Raw genomic sequence first — 17839 nt, forward strand, 5'->3', positions numbered from 1 at the left:
ACTAGATTCCAAATACTAAATTTTGATGTTCTTTGATATTTTAAAGATAACATTAGAATTCACAATGCTACTATTTATAATTTTGAACATTTTAAAAATAATCACAAAATCAATGTTAGTTGAAAATTAAAATTTTTACTAAGGATTAGTTTCTGAATTATAATTATTATTTTGGTAATATGAAATATAAAAAGATCTTATGTAAGTGGAAACAGTATTTCTAGTCTTGCACTAATCAAACCTGGGAATGTAGAGAGGTTCATGCTTGGTTGCTGCTTTTCTAATTCCTCAGATATATACTTTGTGTTATTCAGTGCCATAAAAACAATACTTCTTATAAGACATAATTCAACAGTTCAACAATTACGGTTATAGTACTTTTTATACTAATTATAGGCATAAAATATTTGAGTGAGACAGATTCAATATTAATCATATTTTACCTCTTATAATACAGGTCATATCATGTTATTCATAAGTATTCATTTGCATTATACACAACTTAGAAATAATCATGAGAAAATAACTGATTAATGCATAAATGTCTAATATTATAAAATTACCTACTACTCATCTCTGTTTTATATAATTAACTTTACATTAAAATGTAACTTAAGCTTCATTATGTAATTACTAAAACACATATGTCATTAATTGTATTAACACTGTTTCCACTAAGATAATCAAAAAATTAACTTCTACTTTTATACTTGAATTTGGGATTGTGTACTCAGATTAATCTGTTTCAAATTATTTATCAATTATGCAACTATTCTTGTTTAATATACAACTATTTTACCAGTCATCTTTTAATGCAACCTTATCATTATTTTTAAAATTACTAATGTACCAATGTTCATTTGTGTAGTCATGTTTATATCAGTCCCAACCTTTGTTGATAGTAATTTGGCAGAAAAAGTCCAGGTTATCAGCCTTTCTGAACTGATGAAAGTGGTTTCCTTAGCAACTGAATCTCTCAGAACACCTGTTCTTCCCACTCATAATTCCTGCAGCTAAGATGTATGCACTTGAAAACTGACTTTTTATTTTGATTTTTGCTTCTATATATTCAGCTATGTTAGTACTGAGAAAGTTTGCTGAGTTTGACTTACTTGCACGGCTCAACGGACCAAAGAGTCTGCATGCTTTAGACTTATTATTATGAATAACAATTAGTATTTCATCTCCCCCATCCCTGAAGTATTCTTCATATATTTTCCAGAGTCCTGAGCAGCCAGCGATAATGGTAAGGTTTGGAAATCAAGCTAAAGCAATGGACATTCTCTAAGTGCGAATGACAAAACGTGGCTCCATTGTCACCCTCAGGCTTTTTATTCAGCCAACATTCATAATTCAATGGGCTTGGTAGTATAAAAGGGCAATGCGCCTGACTGCTTGAGAAAATTACTGTCATATTTTAGCTTATAAATTTTTTAAAATTATTCATTTTCTTGATTGCATAAGGTCATTCTCTTTGTCTTAAAAATTTAACTGAACTTATTCAGTTGTATTGTCTATAGTACAGCTCCTAAGGGCAATTAAAAAAAAAAAAATCAGTCAGTTATTTTCTCTTTCTTAGAACAAGTTGAGAAACTTAAAATACATTTTAATGTTTCATTTTAACAATTGCATGAACACTTTCTTCTAATTTAAGAATTTTCATTTTAAAACATCTCAACATATTAAGTAAAAAATATACAAAAAAAATGGCCTCTATAAACATATAAAACTTTCCATGTAGCGACCCATGTCAAAAAGAAAAGCTCATGCAGCTAAAGTTAATTTTCCAAATATTAATCAACCATCTCATCATATCTCAACTTTTCTTCACAGACTAACTTATGCTATTATTTCATTTAATTCTCCACTTATTTGTTGGTCATAATCTGATTTTCTAAGTATAATGTTAAGTAATGTCCTCAAAAAACTAACCTTTACCAATTAATTAAATGTTATGGATAGTTTATAACATTGTTTATAAAATTGTTTATAAAATTTATATGTCCACCCAAGATGAAATATGGCTCTAATTAGAGGAAACTATTTTCCTATTAGTAGACAAAAAAGAGTTGTGTAAAAATGATTTCCAATTGTCCATTTATTTTTCCCCTCAAATATGCCTATTTAAAATGATTTAAAACACATTTTATAGTAGGCATTAAACTATTTCACTATTGAAATACAGACATTAAAAGCCTATGTCATCAGAGACCCACAAATGATATAATTTGAAGATGAATTATTATTATTTTCTCTTTTTCCCCTCATATACTACCAATCAACATTTCTTTCTTTCTTTTTTTTTTTTTTTAGACAGAGTCTCGCTCTGTTGCCCCGACTGGAGAGCAGTGACATGATCTTGGCTCACTGCAACCTCCGCCTCCAGGGTTCAAGCAATTCTCTGTCTCAGTCTCCTCAGTAGCTGGGATTACAGGCGCCCGCTAAATTAAATTAATTAAATTAGTTAAATTTTGTATTTTTAGTACAGACGGAGTTTCACCATGCTGGCCAGCCTGGTCTTGAACTCCTGATCTCGTGATCCACACGCCTAGGCCTCCCAAAGTGCTGGTATTACAGGAGTGAGCCACCACGCCTGGCCGACATTTCTCTTTCTTTTGGAATTATACATGTGCTAAAAATCCCAAGGAAAAAATATTTATACATCTCTGATATTCTTTAGAAACTCAATCCCTTATCATTATTATTACATTTTGAAATAGACACAGGAAATTTGAGGAAGAAATAATATGGTAAAACTTTAGATTCCATTCTGTAGTACTTTTTTCGTGTCAACAAATAACTTTATACATGAATTTGACCAGGGCCCAGTTCTCTTCTCAGACATCATCACCTCATTCATGTCTTCTTCTCCTTCCTCATGATTTTCCTTCACTAATGGCAAGATAACTGTGCTTTTTCAACACTGTATCTCCAGAGATTAGCAAAATGCCTAACTTTTAAAACCAGCTTAACTTTATTTTTTGAAAGATCAGTGGAATTACAAAATTATAGTTTTATCTTTTAAATACCCATACATTTAGCTAGTTATTGGATCTCTTACCTTTTATTGTCTGTAATAATTTAAAACCATTCATCTAGAAAACCAAATATTTGAGAGTGAACATCACAGAAAGATTGCATCTCTTACAGTAACTCTACTTGCTGGAACATATAAATCTCTAATTTTTTACAACATAATAGATGTTTGTTTCATACTCAAACAGTAGTGCAATGTGTCATTACACATCTATAGGATGCCTGTATGGTGACTCTGGTGCTAAGATTCCTTTTATCTTATGGTTTCTTAAGCCTTCAAAGATCTCTGCTTTCTGCTTTCTTTCTCTGCTTCAAAGATCTCTGCTTTCTTTCTCTCTCTGCTGATAGGATTGAGTACATGGATTAGACACACTCTCTGTACAGTATTTTTCTGTTTAAAATACATTTTAAGAATAGTTTTATATTTGGATAAAAATTGAGAAGATAATAATAGAATTCCCGTATACCTTGCACACAACTTCCCCTATCAATGCCTTACATTAGTGTATTTGTTACATCAATGGCACCCATACTGATACAGTATTATTAACTAAAGTCCATATCTATAATGTTCTTTTTCTGTTCTATGATCCCACACAGGGTACCAAATTACATTAATTGGTATGTTTTTAGGCTATTCTTAGATGTGATTGTTTTTCAGAATTTCCTTGTTTTTGATGAATTTCGGTGGTCAGAGAATTTGTAGAATATTCCCTCATTGCAATGTCTATTATTCTTTTCTTATTAGACAGAGGTTATGAGCCTTCAGGAGGAAGGACACAGATGTAAAATGCCATTTCATCACAATATATCAACAGTGTCTGTTATCAACATTTCTTATCACCATTTATATTGACTCTGATCACCTGGTGGAGGTAGTGTTTGTAGTTTTCTTCACTGTAAAGTTGCTCTTTTTTTTTTTTTTTTTTCGTTCCTTTCCATTTTGCGCTTTTTAGAAGGAAGTAACTTGGTGCGGCTCACATTGATGCAAAGCGGATTTATGTTCTCTCTCCTTGAGGACAGGAGGTCTCCAATTCTAATCTATCACCACATTCATCTTTCTGGCCTCCTCCCGCTTATCTGTAAACTCCCTGACTCCATCAGTGAGAAAGGTGGATGTCCTCCATTTATTTAACTGTTCAATTTCAGTATACATGTATAGCAGTACTAAAGCTGTTAAACTGGACCCTATTGAGAAATATCATTATCAGCTAGAGCACAGTGCTTATGTCTGTGTTTTTGCTGTTAGTTACACAGAATTTATTATTTTCTTAGGTCCACACCTTGTTCCCTCTTCACTCTATACACTGAGGCTGTTTTGTATACTCATAATATAGTTGCATCATTTTGTCACAATCTGTATTCTATTCTTCCTAAATGATTTTTTTGTTATTCATGTTATTAAGATTCATTTAGTATACTGTAACATTCTATGGATTTTGACAAATATATAGCGTCATTTATCTGTATTTACATTATCCTTGAGAATAGTTTCTCCATTTTAAAAATGCCCTGTGCTTTACATATTCAATTCCTCCTCTTCTTCCTTTCCCCAAAGCCCTGACTGTCACTCATCTTTTCACTGTTTCTAAGATTCATTGGTGTATTTTTTTGACTTAAAAGTTCAGTTACTTTATCACTAAAAAAAAAATCCCATTGTATGGATGAATCATTGTTTATCTCTTCATCTATTGAAGAACATCGTGATCATTTCTAGTTTTTGGCAATTATGAACAGACTGCTTATATAATATTCACATGCCAGTTTTAGACATAGATTTTAAAGTAAGTTGCGTAAATACCAAGGAGTATATTTGATGGATCATGTGGCAAAACTATATTGACTTTGTAAGAAACTGCCAAACTGTTTTCTGAAGTGGTCTTTCTACGTTGTAATCTCACTCACAAGCAATGAGAGCTGTTAATGTTTTGCATACCCACCTGAAATTGTCAACGTCAGTTTTATTTTTTTTTAATTTTAGCTATTCTGTTGTGTGTGTACTGGTATTTCATTGTTGTTTTAATTTGTATTTTCCCAATAAAATGTCACAATATCTATATTTTTGTAGGTTTATTTGCCATCTAATATGTCTTCTTTGGTCTATAACTGTTCAGATCTTTTGACCATGTCTTTATTTTTTTTCAGTTGTTTACTTTTAAGGATTTGTTTTTGGTTTTGGATATAAGCCTTTTATTATACATGTGTTTAAATTTTTTTCTCAGTCTGTACTTTTATTTCATTGTCTCAACACTACTAACATTACTCACATGTTCTTACCTGTTGTATCCTTTTTTCGTTAAAATTCTTAATGTATTGATCTTGGTTTTATTAAATTTCTTGTCTGATAATTTCAAAAATATGTTGATAGGAGTCTAGTTCTGATAACTTCTTTGCTTCTTAGGACTTTTTGTTGTTGTTGTTGTTGTCCTTTAGCATGCCTTGTAAATTTTTGTCGAAGGCCTGAAATAATATATTTGGTAATAACAACTTAGGTAAAGGCTTTTAATGTGAGGTTTTATGTTTTTCTAGCTAAGATTAAATCAATGCTTAATGTTCATTGTAGCTGTAGCTAGCTTTCAGAGGCTTTGAATTCCAATAGTGTCCTTGAGTTGATATCCCCTGTTGTTTTTGGGCTTCCCTAAGAACTTCTACTTAAATGGGGGCTATGCCTTTGCATCTTTCAGCTGATGCCCAGTTGATTGATGATGCGGGGAACAGAAAGCATTCTGTAATTTTGTGTTTCAAGTATGGTATCTTAGATGTCCTATGTATCTGTGCTGTGACCTTCAACCTCCCTCCTCACATTGTACGTGAGACATTAAGGCACAATAGAGTGGAGTCAGGTATTTTCTCTTTCATCATCTCAAATAAAGCTTCAAACTATACTACAAGGCTACAGTAACCAAAACAGCATGGTACTGGTACCAAAACAGAGATATAGACCAATGGAACAGAACAGAGTCCTCAGAAATAATACCACACATCTACAGCCATCTGATCTTTGACAAACCTGAGAAAAACAAGAAATGGGGAAAGGATTCCCTATTTAATAAATGGTGCTGGGAAAATTGGCTAGCCATAAGTAGAAAGCTGAAACTGGATCCTTTCCTTACTCCTTATACGAAAATTAATTCAAGATGGATTAGAGACTTAAATGTTAGACCTAATACCATAAAAATCCTAGAGGAAAACCTAGGTAGTACCATTCAGGACATAGGCATGGGCAAAGACTTCATGTCTAAAACACCAAAAGCAACGGCAGCAAAAGCTAAAATTGACAAATGGGATCTAATTAAACTAAAGAGCTTCTGCACAGCAAAAGAAACTACCATCAGAGTGAACAGGCAACCTACAGAATGGGAGAAAATTTTTGCAATCTACTCATCTGACAAAGGGCTAATATCCAGAACCTACAAAGAACTCCAACAAATTTACAAGAAAAAAACAAACAACCCCATCAAAAAGTGGGCAAAGGATATGAACAGACATTTCTCAAAAGAGGACATTCATACAGCCAACAGACATATGAAAAAATGCTCATCATCACTGGCCATCAGAGAAATGCAAATCAAAACCACAATGAGATACCATCTCACACCAGTTAGAATGGCGATCATTAAAAAGTCAGGAAACAACAGGTGCTGGAGAGGATGTGGAGAAATAGGAACACTTTTACACTGTTGGTGGGATTGTAAACTAGTTCAACCATTATGGAAAACAGTATGGCGATTCCTCAAGGATCTAGAACTAGATGTACCATATGACCCAGCCATCCCATTACTGGGGATATACCCAAAGGATTATAAATTATGCTGCTATAAAGACACATGCACACGTATGTTTATTGCAGCACTATTCACAATAGCAAAGACTTGGAATCAACCCAAATGTCCATCAGTGACAGATTGGATTAAGAAAATGTGGCACATATACACCATGGAATACTATGCAGCCATAAAAAAGGATGAGTTTGCGTCCTTTGTAGGGACATGGATGCAGCTGGAAACCATCATTCTTAGCAAACTATCACAAGAACAGAAAACCAAACACCGCATGTTCTCACTCATAGGTGGGAACTGAACAACGAGATCACTTGGACTCAGGAAGGGGAACATCACACACCGGGGCCTATAATGGGGAGGGGGGAGGGGGGAGGGATTGCATTGGGAGTTATACCTGATGTAAATGACGAGTTGATGGGTGCAGCAGACTAACATGGCACAAGTATACATATGTAACAAACCTGCATGTTATGCACATGTACCCTACAACTTAAAGTATAATAATAATAAATAAATTAAAAAAAAAAAAAAAAAAAGCTCTGGGAAAGTTTCATTCCTTGCTGGTTAGGCCTTTGTTTTTAGGAATTCTCTGGATAAATTAGAAATCATCATTTTTCCCCTCATCCTGCCAGAACAATAGAGTATTTCATAAGGATTTACCAAGGTCTTCTGGGGTTACTGGAAATAAACCTGTGGAAATTTGGGGGGACCTAGAGTTTCTCACTATTACAATAGTCTACATTTTACCCCCAGAAGTTCATCAAAGTTACGATATTCAAGTGTTCATACCAGTTTGTAGTTCCGTCATCTTCTGCTCCCAGTAAGTGTATTCTGACTATGATTATTGGTATTTATCTGTGTCTCCAAATTTTGTGTTTGCAGTGTGCCCTGTGACCTCAATTCTCTAACATATCCAAGAAAAGAGATGAATTATTTTGGTTTGTTCATTTCTTCCCTTGTTGCAAAACCAGTAGCAATACTTTCCAAGCATTTTACATGTCAGAGCTGAAACTGAATTCTGGAACAGTGATTTTTAGTGTACCTGTTCTCAAGAGGCATAGCACTTAGATCTATTAATAGGGTTTGACCACGTCCTCAGCCAAATCTCAGCTTCAATTTTAGCTCCCACAATTCCCGCGTGTCATGGAAAGGACCTGGTGGGAGGTAATTGAGTCACAGGGGCTGGTCTTTCCCATGCTATTCTTGTGATAGCAAGTAAGTATCATGAGATCTGATAGTTTTATAAAGGAGAGTTTCTCAGCACAAGCTCTCTCTTGCCTGCCACCATGTAAAATGTGACTTTTCTCCTCCTCGCCTAGTGACATGATTGTTAGGCTTCCCCAGCCATGTAGAGCTGTGAGTCAATTAAACCTCTTCCCATTACAAATTACCCAGTCTTGGGTATGTCTTTATTAGCAGTGTGAAAACAGACTAATACATCTATATACCCTTGGCAAGAATTAGTAATATGGTCTTAACCAGCTGCATGGAAGCATTGGGAAGATAGTCTCTGGGGAAGCAGCTACATTCTAGAGACAGCTCCATGAGAAGAAGCGCCAGCCTTGGTGGACTGTTAGGTCTCTCATTCATAGACCCTATGAAGGAAAAGGCAAAATCAACATTTAGAAACCATTTTCTGAATTCCAAACATTATACTAGACATTTTATATATGTGATCTCATTTACATTTTATACTCCCTAATTAACTAAAGGAGATTATCAGACCATGTAGGAAATTGAATCAGAGAATTTAGCCAAATGCCCAAGGGTACATAGCTCAATTGATATTTCTACCTAAATCCATGTAACTCTAAAGGCCATGTACTATTTAGAAAGTGAGTGAGCTGGGTTAAAGATTTTATAGGTATTTTAAACTAAATATGATTACATTTACAAAATCATTTGAGAAGAATTTATTATTTGCATTAGAAAATCTTCTAATCAAAATGTATTTCTTCTCATTTAGTCAAGTTGATTCTCACAGATTTGCCATTGCCTGTATGTAAAACACACAATATCCTCACTCCTGCTTTTCCTAAGGAAGCCCACAGTATCTTGTTTCTGGAAGGCCTTCCAATGTAAACCAGCCCTCCGTAACAGTCCAGAGCCCCATTTTTTTTTTGTATTAAATTCATGTTTGCTGTGGTGAATAACATATTCTAACTGCAAAGCCTCTTTGTTTTCAGCATAAAGGAAAGTTACTCAGATAGTAACTGACTTCTTTACTGAATTCAATTTTAACATTTACTTGGTTGAATCTCCTGAGTATACCAAGTTGCCAAGTCTATCACCAGAAAATAATAGTGCTATCTCATTTTCAATATTATTCACCTTTTATCTTATTGCACTTGCTAGGATGTTATAAAACAATACCAAAATCATCAAGTATGTTTGTCTTTCTACACATCAATTCTTGTTGGGACTATTGTGATGACTTCATAACAAGGTCTCTAGATCTGATTTTTATTCTAAACAATCAATCCTTCACACAGTCATACTTAAAGTATTTTATTTTCATAGGTCTGGCTTTTGCAATAGCTGATTAGATCAATAATGACAGAAACTATGAAAATTATGCCAATGGCACCTTTCTAATGATTTCTACAGCATCTAAAACTGTATAACTACACAGTAAAACAATTTATGTTGAATTATCTTTTATTTATTTTTAACTTTTACTAGCCCTTTGAAACATCTTATATAACTAAAGGGAATAGAATACATAACAAAAGCAGAGTCTTAATAATTATATGGAGAAGAGAAAAATTTGTTGAGAATCTAGAGATATCATGAAATTGGGCTTCCCAAGGCTCGGTGATCTGGCATGGAGAGGATTGTAGGAGTAGATAGGCCAAATATACTCTCTTCCCTCTTTCTGCTATCCTGCCAATAATTCTATTGTATAAACTCACCAAGATACCAGCAGACAAAGAGTTCATTGGTGAAGTCCAGAAAAGTTAGCTTCACTGGACACTCAACAGAAGGGAAATAAAGAAGAGGAGTAGGGCTGTGAAGAGTCAGAAGGAAACCCTCCAGCACAGGTGAATTTGATACTGTGCCAGGCAAAACACATTCTGTCCTCCAACACAGGGCATGAAGAGTCAGATCAACTACTATAATGTTATGTGGTAGTATTAATTCAGTCATACTCAATATACTCATTCCTCAATCTTAAAGTCTTAGTCATCATCAGTGACTTTCAAATAAGCTACTGGGGAAACAAATAAATATTTAAGTAAAATAAAACACACTCTTCATAGTCTTTGTTTCTGTATCAGAACACTAAGTTGATAATAATAACTTCCTTCATTGCCACTGTGTCTTAAATTCTTCCAGCACCTTAGGAGAACTGAGTAGATGAAGACAAAACCCAATCCTTTATATGAAATCTGAGACCATAGTGATCTGTGTTCACTGAATTTCTGTACTTTAACCAATCTACACTAGCAACTCTCAAGGAGCATTTCACTGAACAATCTGGATTCCAAACATGGTCTTTTTTACTGCAATTATATAAAAACAATAAAAATTCATCTTGGGAATCAGGCTCTATTGCTGTGCTAACCATCTTTCTGTCTGTTGTTGGAAGCCAGTAAATAGCCTTAATTTACAATTTAACAGAAAAACAAAGCAATATATGGGTACTAGTAGAAACATTCCTTCCTTGGTAACTAAGACCTTCACACCTACTTCACGAAAACTTGTGAGAAAAGGGAGCAAACACTTATTCAATGGGATATTTGGTGTCATAAGGAGAAGAACTACTCTCAAATGTATCCTGTCATTCATACCTCTGCATTCTGACTAGGGATGTGAGGTCATATATTGGCTTTTATTTAAGGCTTCAAGCAGAAGCTTCCCAACTGAGACTATAATGGAAACCTCCACAAGACATTCTGCCCTTTTATCAAGCCAGCTGCCCTGTAGCATTGGAGCACTAAAAGTGTTAAACTCCTATCTTGGAGTACTTTGTCACACTACTTTCTCTGTAAAGGAAGAATGTCAGTTAGTATTCTACAATTCCAAAAATAATGAGGATGGCAGAAACATTACAGGCAAGGAAGGCAAATCTGCAACCAAACTAATGTGTCTATTTTTTAAAAAATTTGTGAGTACATGATATTGTACATATTTATGCTGTACATGAGATATTTTGATGCCAGCATACAATGTATGATAATCACATCAGGATAATGGGGTACCAATTACTTCAAACATTTGTCCTTTTTTGTGTCACAAATAATCCAATTATACTCTTTTAGTTATTTTAAGATGTACAATAAATTATTGTTGACTGTAGTCACCTTGCTGTGCTATCCAATACTGTTCCTTCTTCCTGATGATATTTTTATTCCCATCAACCATCCCCACTCCTTCACACCCCATGCTACTCTTCCCAGCTTCTGGTAACCATCACTCTACACTCTATCTTCATGAGTTCAATTGTTTTCATGTTTAGCTACCACAAATAAGTGAGAACACTTGAAGTTTTTCTGTGTCTGGCTTCTTTCCCTTAGCGTAATGTCCTCAGGTTGAATCCATGTTGTTGCAACTGACAGGATCTCATTCTTTTTATGGCTAAATAGTGCTCCATTGAGTATACGTACCACATTTCCTTTATCCATTCGTGTGTTGATGGACACTTAGGTTGTTTTCAAATCTTGTCTATTGTGGACAGTGCTACAATAAACATGAAAGTGCATCAGGGCATGGTGGCTCACAAGTGTAATTCCAACATTTTGTGAAGCTGAGGCTGGTGAATCACTTGAGACCAGGAGTTTGAGACCAGATTTGTGAATTTATGTCTGTGTTTTCTACTCTTTGCCATTGGTCTGCATGTCTGTCTTTATGCCAGTATCATGTTATTTTGATTACTATAGCTTTGTAGTATAATTTGAAGTCAGGCAATGTGATTCATCCAGTTTTGTTCTTTTTGCTCACAGTGGCTTTGACTCTCCTGGGTCTTTTGTGGTTTCATAATAATTTTAAGATTAGTTTTGCTGTTTCTGTAAAGAACATCATTGGTGTTTTGATAGGGATTGCATTCGATCTGTAGATTCCTTTGGGTAGTATGGATATTTTAGCAATAGTGACTCTCCCAATATATGAACATAGAATATCTTTCCATTTTTCTGTGTTCTCCTAGATTTCCTTCATCAGTGTTTTATAGTTTTAATTGTAGTGATCTTTCACTTATTTAGTTAAGTTTATTTCTAGGTATTTTATTTTATTTTTAGCTATTGTAAATGATATTACTTGCTTGATTTATTTTTCAGATTCTTCATTCTTGCCATATAGAAATGTTAAATATTTTTGTATGTTGATTCTTATATCCTGAAATTCTACCAAATTTAAAAAATCAGTTCTAGTAATTTTTTCATGAAATCTATTTTTTTTTCCCCAAATATAGGACCATATTGTCATCAAATAAGGATGATTTGACCTCTTCCTTTCCAGTTTGGAAGCCATTTATTTCTCCTGTCTGATTGCTCTAGCAAGGACTCATTGAATACTTGTCCAGTACTATTTTGAATAACAGTGGTGAAAGTCAACATTCTCATCTTGTTCTAGGTCATAGAGAAAAGGCTTTCAGTTTTTCTCCATTCAGTATGGGCACTCCACTAGCTGTGGGTGTGCCATATATGCCTTTTATTGTGTTGAGGTGTGTTCCTTCCATTACCCAGTTTTTTGAGGGTTCTTATTATGAAAGGATGTTGAATTTTATCAAATGCCTTTTAAGGGTCAATTGAAATGAGCATATGGTTTTTGCCCTTGATTCTGTTGATATGATGTATCACATTGGTTGATTTGCATATGTTGAACCATCCTTGCATACCTGGCATAAATTCCATTTGGTCATGATGAATGATTTCTTCAATATGTTGTTGAATTTGATTTGCTAGCATTTTGTTGAAGACTTATGCATAAATGTTCATCAGGGACATTGGCTTGTAGATTTTTTTTTTTTTTTTTTTTTTTATGCAGCTTTGTCTGGTTTTGATTTCAGCTTGCCATGGCCTCAGAACATGACCGTGTAAGTATTGCCCCATCTTCTATTTTTCAGAATAGTTTGAATAAGGTAGTATTCATTCTTCTTTAAATGTTTGGTAAAATTTACAGTGAAGCCATTGAGCCCTAGGCTTTTCTTTGCCATAGGGCTTTTCTTAAAGCTTCAATCTCATTACTTGTTATTGGTCTGTTCAGGTTTTGGATTTCTTCTTCTAGACATGTATCCATTTCTTCTAGGTTTTTCAGTGTACTGTAATATATTTGCTCATAGTAACCTCTAATGATCTTTTGAATTTCTGCAGGATTAGTTCTAATGTCCTATTTTTCACCTCTGGTTTTATTTGTGTCTTCTCTCTTTTTTCTTAGCCTGGCTAGAGGTTTGACAATTATGTTTATTTAAAAAAAAACTTTTTCTTTTATTTATCTTCAGTATTTTTCATTTCAATTACATTTATTTCTCTCTCATCTTTATTTTTTTTTTATTCTGCTAAATTTTAGTTTTGTTTGCTCTTGTTTTTCTAGTTCTTTAAAATGCATCACCAGGTTATTTATTGGAAGTTTTTCTACTTTTTTTGCTTATTCTCATAAACTTTCCTTAGTATTGCTTTGCTGTGTCTTATAGGTTTTGGTATGTTGTGTTTCCATTTTTCTTTGTTTTGAGAATTTTTTAAAGTTTTTTCACTGACCCATGGGTCATTCAGGAGCATATTGTTTAATTTCTATGTGTTTGCATAGTTTCAAAATTTCTCTTATTATTGGTTTCTAGTTTTTTTTTTTTTATGGTCTGGAAGGATACTTGATATAATTTCAATTTTTTGAATTTTTAAGACATTTTGTGGCCTAACATATGGTTTATTTTTGAGAATGGTCTATGTGCTGAGGAAAATAACATGTATTAAATGTTCTATAAATACCTGTTAGTTCCATTAGGTGTATAGTACAGATTAAATTTGATGTGTCTTTGTTGATTTTCAGTCTGGATGATCTATCCAATGTTGAAACTGTGGGTTTGAAGTCTCCAGGTACTATTTTACTGGAGTCTATCTCTCTCTTTACCTCCAATAACATTTTCTTCTATTCAGCCATTTTTCTCCACCTCTTTCTGTGTTTATTTATTTATTTATTTTGTAGGCAAATTGCTACTCTGTCCATCATGGAAAGGATCCAACATAGTTCATTTGCAATCTGAACCTTCTACAAAAGGTGTCCTATGAGAGGCTAGGTGTTGGCCAATATTTTGAGGTAGTTGGACATTTGGGAATAGCAGGATCTTGGCCAATCCATGCATAAGTTCAATTTCTGTCACTATGACAAATTTACCTATAGACTCTTTGATCAAGACTATAGTGGCAAGGTAAAGAGTTTGGGTTGCATCTATAAGTTTTTGAAACAGTTTTTGTTGTTGTTGTTGTTTTTAAATTTTATTTTAAGTTCAGGGATCCATGTGCAGATTTGTTATGTAAGTAGACCCCATAATGGGGCTTTGTTGTACCAATTATTTCATTATCGAGTTATTAAGTTTTGTTTTTAACTTATTTTTGGAATTAGCAAATCTTTTTCTGTGAAGAGCCAGAAAATAAATGTTTAAGACTTTGCTGTCTATGTGATTTCTATTACAACTGCTCATCTCTGTGGTTCCAAGTACAAAAGCAGCCACAGACAATACACAAATGAATAAATGTGGCTACATTTCAATAAAACTTAATTTATGCAAACAAGGTAGCAGATTTAATTTACAGGCAGAGTTTGCCATCCCCTGACTACTTGATTATCGTCATTTCTTAATTAATCTGTAAGCTAGGCTTCTGTTAATTGGCAATAAAGCCAGTGTCAGTGTGTAGCACATGAGTCTGATCCAGTTGTGTGCTGGATCTAGCTTGCACTGGCTTCCACCAGCCAATTATGTACATCTCTGCCTGTCTCCAAATATTGACCAGGTTAGGAGTATTATATTATGGAAATCCACAAACGCTCCTAATCAGGGCTTCTTACTACCTGTAGCTGTGAAGCTGTTTGTTGAGACTTTGCTCATGCAGTTTAATAGTCTTCAAGTCTGGATTAAATTTTTGCCAACTCTATTTTACAATGTAAGGCTTCTCTATGTGTCCAGTTGATTGAATAAGTGAGGTTACGTGTAATACATAATATCTTGCTTGATTTTTTTCCTATCCAGGCTTAGAAGTTTTCTGATTACATATATAAAGCAGAGTCTTACTAGGCTGTTCATCCATTTGGTTCATAGATACCCCAACACCAAGCAGCAATCAGTCAGATCCCTGCTGATCAAAAAACTATGAGAATAACATTGGTTTGGTTCTATTACTTGCTATGATAATTAGGTTTCTCTGTCTTTGCTGGTTAAGCATAGAAACCTGTCTTCAATTCTAACCTTAATATTTCTATTGAGATTAAGAACTCAATTTCCCCAGCTACCTGGGAGGCTGAAGGGGGAAGATCACTTGAACCCAGTAAGTCAAGATGTAGTAAGCCATAATTGTGCTACTGCACTCCAGCCTGGGTGATGAAGTGAGACCCTGTCAAAAAAAAAAAAAAAAAAAAAAAAAAAAAGGAGACAGAGAGAGAGAAAATAAAAAAGAACGCAACATTATCATTGCTTCATTTACCTTTATCTACCTCCACCACAACTTTGCTATCCCAGCAAAGCTGGTGACTACCTCTCCGATGGGTTAACTGACAAAGGGTAAGGAATGTAACCACCAGGTCCTTCAGGGGCCATGTTAGGAGGTAGCAAGAAACACAATAGATCAGTTTCAAAGATTTCCTCAATGTAAGTCTTTTAGTTTATTTCTGTATTAAAAAGCAGTAATTCAAGCACTAAACCTCCTTTACTCCAGGCAACTGTGAATCTAGGCATAGAATTAGGCAACTAGCAGATCATAAAAGGCACTGTTAGTTGATTGTTCTAATATAACTTTCAGAGGCCTCCCATTCTGTACCACTCTGATACCAGTTATCCTATGAGTCAGAGTTCTGGTGAAAAACAGACAGCACATATAAAATGTCATTGAGAATTGTTTAGAAAAGAAGCCATTTGAAAATGAGTAGGTAGCATGAAAACTGCAAGTAATAGGGGATCTCAGGGACAACAATAGTAGGAGCTTCTCTACCCTAGACCTGAGAGAGTAGGAAAGAACTATTTTTAGGGTAGAGCTGCCCATCAAGTTGTCATCTTTGGTGCAGGGACACAGAAAACATGGAGTGATCTGACAGGGAGTGTGTCAGAGGAATCAGTTTCCCAACCTAGTTAAAGCCAATTAATAGACACAGTGTTGTCAGGGAGACTGTTGAGGCTTCCCATTAAAGTCAGTGCTCTAGGCGGGAGAACTGATTTGAGAATAGTCAAGAGTGAATCTAAAACGGTTACAAGAAAACATATACCATGTATATAGTGTGAAAGCATAAAAGTTGTTCTAAGAAAACTATAAATTCAAAGATGAATCAGGGAAAAAATAGCATCAGAAAAGCCAATGGAAAAATTTCAAAGGTGAATGATTTTGTCAATAATAACATTAACACTAACCACAGTAAGTATAACAACTTTAATTAAATATTACAAATTTAATGTTACCCAGAAACTGGAAACATCTCAGTATTTTTTAAAACATCTGTATGTAGTATTGATCATTTTTCTTAACATGAGGAATATGTGTAATGTCTCTAAAGTTACACAGAAAGTAGGTTAAAGGCTATTTTGTGTCAAAGTCAACCCTCAAATATTTGACTCTAAATAACTAATTCAAATGCTATGGAGTAGTTGAGAAGGGAAAGAAAGGAAATATTGTTGAATTTGCCAAAGTTTCTGATTGGTTTTTAGAGATTCCTGGTATTAAAATGATGGGTTCTATAAGAGATGAAGATAGTAGTTCTATATCATACATTCTCAGGAATTTGATTTTGATTTGATTTGATTTAAATAGGTAGAATTGTAAATAAGGGCTGATATTGTTGAGTGTCAGTGGTTGTATGCTTATATATATTTAAGCATACAAACACACACACATCTTTTAGATAGCATACTTCTACATATTCAAAAATAAGTGGAATACAACATTTTACAAAAAAAGTTAAAAATGTTATTGAATGAGATGATATATAGGCAACAAAATTTCAAATCATGTAGGATAAGATTGGTTTCAGTGTACAGGAATTTGCTTCCTGTAATTTTCTTATTAAAAGAGAATTAGTATCATAGGAAATGATTTTGAGTTCATTGAACATCTAGTTTTTAATATAAAATGTTAGTAAAATGTGTTACACTTATACACACAGACACACACATTTTAGACAAGAATATTTAAAAAGTTATACCTTTATCTTTTTTCCTGTTTTATGTTTGTCTTAGAACTTTTAGAAAATCTTCCTATATTACGATTGATAATGCTATATTTTGCAATCAACTTTTTTCTATCTTTGCTATTAACTTCTCAATTATTTGCATTGTTTTCTATTTGAAATAAAAAAAAAAAAATAAACCAGTGGCCTAGACTATCTATCTTTAGATGAAGAACCCCAAGGTTCATATATTTGCAGGACAGAGCTTTATTTCATATAAAGGGTTATAGCCTGGAGGCTGGCAATCCTGAAGTTTGGCTGATAAACATATGAAAAAATGCTCAGTATCACTAACTATCAGGGAAATGCAAATCAAAACCACAATGTGATAACACCTTACTTCTGCAAGAATGACCATCATCAAAAAATCAAAAATAGGCTGGGTGCAGTGGCTCACGCTTGTAATCCCAGCACTTTAGATGGTCGAGGTGGGCAGATCACAAGGTCAGGAGATCGGTACCACCCTGTCTAACATGGTGAAACCCTGTCTCTACTAAAAACACAAAAAAGTTAGCCAGGCGTGGTGGCACATGCCTGTAGTCCCAGCTACTTGGGAGGCTGAGGCACAAGAATCGCTTGAACCTAGGAGACAGAGTTTGTGTGCTGACATCGTGCCACTGCACTCCAGCCTGGTCAACAGAGCAAGACTTTGTCTCAAA

Source organism: Papio anubis, chromosome 5 (assembly GCF_008728515.1).
Source record: "Papio anubis isolate 15944 chromosome 5, Panubis1.0, whole genome shotgun sequence".
Taxonomy (NCBI): Eukaryota; Metazoa; Chordata; class Mammalia; order Primates; family Cercopithecidae; genus Papio; species Papio anubis.